This window comes from Cibotium barometz, chromosome 45, assembly GCF_041138505.1.
Source record: "Cibotium barometz isolate CiBa-2024 chromosome 45, ASM4113850v1, whole genome shotgun sequence".
NCBI classification, from domain to species: Eukaryota; Viridiplantae; Streptophyta; class Polypodiopsida; order Cyatheales; family Cibotiaceae; genus Cibotium; species Cibotium barometz.
In genome coordinates this window covers 22990465-22994611 of record NC_141090.1, presented here as the reverse complement: position 1 = coordinate 22994611, position 4147 = coordinate 22990465, and the positions used below count along the sequence as shown (strand labels likewise).

General features: G+C 44.1%; 1 non-coding gene across 1 annotated transcript; it reads right to left on the bottom strand.

Annotated features, from left to right (window-relative positions):
• Window positions 1-3574: 3574 nt before the first annotated feature.
• Window positions 3575-3799, bottom strand: LOC147612538 (small nucleolar RNA U3). The gene has a single exon (XR_015263569.1). It is a non-coding gene; the product is annotated as a small nucleolar RNA U3 (small nucleolar RNA).
• Between the last annotated feature and the right edge of the window lie 348 nt (window positions 3800-4147).

Genomic DNA, 4147 nt, shown 5'->3' with positions numbered 1-4147 from the left:
GACATGGATAAGGTTGGCTTTTGCAATAAGAAAAATCAGCCACATCTGCTATAATCCATGGAAAATTGGCATCACTAAATGCATTCTTTATCTCCAAAAACTCTAAATATCCTTCTAAATAATTTCTAAATTAATCTAGGGTATTTTCTTTCACCTAAAGTTATTTTCTCTCTCTCTAACCCTAATCCCTTTTTCTCTCTCTAGGCTTTCCCTAAAATAATTGGAAAGCATCCTATTCTGGATGATTATTCCTTTGATGGCATCAATGGCCCTCCCCTTTATGAGAACACCCCTCTCTAACTGGATAGATCAAGGATCTACGACAACTTGTGGATGGATCGAGGATGGATAACAACTCATGGACGGACGAGGGATCATGGACGAACAGTGGCATGATGGATTGTAAACCATTCGATAACTTCATCCAAGATCGAGCTGTGAGGCTTGCATGCATGGGGTATTGTTGCACTCCTGTTAAGAATGTACATCTCTGTGTTAACTGCCTTAGTCCAAAAGGATTTAAGTAGATTCCTGTTATTAAGCATACTCCTTTCCATCTCAACATTAGCACAATTCTTGTGCTATGCAACACCATTTTGCTGCAAAGTGTGAGAGGTAGTGAGTTTTCCCTTTAGGTACCACCGTCTACCCATAAAGATGTTCTAGATGATTGTGTAGCAGTTTCCCCACCTCCAACGCCCATCCGGGCTCATCTTGCCCCCCCCCCCCCCCACCCAATGTCTAGACAATTGCGATCAATCATGAAGATCTCAACGATGCACGACTATTGTTTCGTGTACCTTTTTCACATAAATACTAAAACAACCTCACGGGTTTGACCTCTTCCTCCTCATGATTGTTATGCATTTCAGCCATGTGGATAGGTATAATACCTTTCCTTTGCTTTTCTTTTTTTGCCCCAGCTTTAGCTTCCCATTGGGATCGTCTCTTCATCTTAGTCTCATGTTTTCTCTTTTTTTTGAGCCTTTGTGAATGGCTTAAATTTATTCATAAGACAGTGGCCCATAGTATTTTCTAAGTTTGCTCCCATTGAGGAATCCTTCCATTTGTACTCCATCAAGAATTTCTAGATGTGATGTCCCTCTAGTTGTGAGTTTGTAGATTCTGAAAGGACCCATCCCTCTCAACTTTAAATTCCTTTTATTTTTGTTCAGATTATAAAGTAGAACTAGGTCCCCTTCCTTGAACCTCTTGGTTTTGATATTGGCATCTTTTCCTTCTCTTTTTCTCGGCATCCATGCCCACCACACTGAGTATAACCTTGCTTCATTAAGTTTCTGGATCTCTATGAGTCGTTCAGACAACTCACTGTCCGCTCATTCCATTTGCTATTCTACCCTCCTCAAGGTTGGGATCATGAATTCAATCGAGAGTATGGCATCAAGTCCAAAAGTCCAAAGACTAGGTTATATGATGTAGTCCCAATTGAGGTTTTATAGGCAATTTTGCAAGACCATAAAGTGGATGAGAGCTTATTCTCCCAATTCATCCTTGATGCCTCAACTGTCTTTGTAAACACAGTGCATAGGAGCTTCTTTGTAAGGACAATGCATAGGACCTTGTTTATTCTTTCAACATAGGGCCTTGCTTATGCTTTCATTCCATTTGCTATGTTACCTTCCTTGAGGTTGGGATCATGAATTCAATCGAGAGTATGGCATCAAGTCCGAAAGTCCAAAGACTAGGTTATATGATGTAGTCCCAATTGAGGTTTTATAGGCAGTTTTGCAAGCCTATAAAGTGGATGAGAGCTTATTCTCACAATTCATCCTTGATGCCTCAACTGTCTTTGTAAACATAGTGCACAATGCATAGGACCTTGTTTATGCTATCTAGTTTTTTGTGGATAGTACACAGAAGACTTGTGGTTACTAACAGCACGGAGGGAGGGAGGCAAGATGGGAGATGAGGTGAGAGAGAGAGAGAGAGAGAGAGAGAGAGATGATGATGTGACCGAGGGGAGAGAGAAAGATGAGACGAGAGAGGGAGAGAGAGAGAGAGAGGATGGAGAGAGATAGAGAGAGAGGGTAGAGAAAGAGATGGGAGGAGAGAGATTAAAAGTGATTCGGATGAGAACTCAGAGGTCACCTCCCTCAAACGCCACTCTTCCCAAGCGGAAAAGAAACCCATAAACTATGAAAACTCAGAGGTCATCTCCCTGAAACCCACTCTTTCCAAGCAGAAAAAAACCCATAAACTATGAAAACCTTCTAATGGAACTCAAGGATTACCCCAACCCCTTGTTGGAGAAAGTGAGGATGAAACAAGCCAAGGAGCTTGTAAAAGGAAGGTACGTGACACTAAACTAGAGCTAGTGCTAGAGCAGGTGGTTCAATACAAAGCACTAATCCCACTTGAGGATATCTTCCTAGACCCTATCCCAAAGCCAATCATAGAACTAGTAAAGGGATCTTAGAGTTTTCCCAAGGTGTCAGACAGACCCATAACCATTCTCAAGAGGTCATAGATAGAACAAGTTTCGAAGCCCTCTACCTCTAGAACCAATCCAAGCAAGCCCCACATTGCTAGATACATTGAGGGAGGACTTAGTGGGAGGTGAAAAATGGCCTTCCATGGCTCACCATAGCCAATGCAACATTTTCTCTGAGGCGATCGGTGGAATGAGGACTTTATCTCATCCCCATCACACAGGCACCACCTCCTAGGGAAGGAACAGTGTATGTCCCTTACGCATTTAGCCAGCTCCTTTTGAGGAACATGACCAATTCCATTGGCATCTTGCAAGATGCAAAAATCAAGACTTTTGGACTAGGCTTCCACTACACATTTATGGTGTAGACTTTTAGAGAGGAGATGGTCATACACAATGATCCTCAAAAGGCCTTACATGAGGGAAGCAAGGTTGGTTCATTATTGGGAGACCAATCGCATTTATATACACAAAGAAAACCAACCCTTGAAGATAACCTGTGTGGACAGGGCAGAATTATCCCATGGGTTGAGGCCGCCTCGCAATGATGAGTGTGATACAACATGTCTAAACGTTGCAACAACAGGGTAAAGATGAGAACCAGAACTATGAGCCTTTCCCACACCCGAAGACTCTGAGGATTAGGTCCATTTCTTGGTCACCAATATTTTCTTGGAATTAGTTATGCATATTTTGTATTTACTAATATATGTACTTAACACATGGAGATAGGGAGGACTCCTCCCATGGGTTGAGGAGGCCACCTCGCCAATGATGAGTGTGATACAATTGTCTGAACCGCTTTGGTCAACATGTCTAAATGAGCTTAGGAGGTTGAGGTATAAGAAAGGGGATTTATGTAGTGCAATAGTGTCTATAAATGTGTTTGGGAGGAGTGAAGGAGCTTAGTGGTGGTGGTTAACCACACTGGAATGACATGAAGGGGCACGTTCCGAATGAAGGTCGGCGGGTAAGTGTGAGAGGCTGGCTGGCTGGCCAGCAGCCAAAGAGAAACGGTGGTGGGATGCCGCCCAGACACACGACGGGGAAGAAGCGAAGCAGTTGTTGTTGGGCTTTGCAAAATATATATATATATATGCCAAAAATGGCGGGTGGGGGAAACACCCGTCAGATCGCTCAGCAGCCTTCACCACCGGCGGAATGAGCACGGCGGGACGGTCATCAAGGCGCAGGGCGGAGGGCGGGGACACCCAGCAGCCCTGGCAAGTTATTCACGCTCTGGCGGCTGAGCCTCCTTTCGTCTTCCGGGCTGTGCGACTTGTCAGAGCAGAAATGCTCAGGCAAGATGTACGAACTATAGAACAGATCCTGTTCAAGTATAGTCGTGCTAGATGAGGAGTCCCCCGTCGAGCCCATAAAGGTAACGCTTAAGCTGGCAATCTTGCTATGTGGGTTTTTCACCCCTCTATCTCCGCACCTTATGATGATTAAATTGCGTGTCATAGGCTAGGGCTTCAAATACAACCAATTTCCTCGCGCACCACACCTCCTCCTCCTCCTCTCATATGCAACATTAATGGCGAGCTCGAGCATATCATGACATTGCTATCACTGATGACTGCGTGTGGTGGTGAGATCAAATCACGATGTGTTATAATCTATGTACCATGCTATCGACCATAATATTCTACGGCCTCCATGTGAGCCCTTAGACCCCTTTCAAAGCCTTATGCT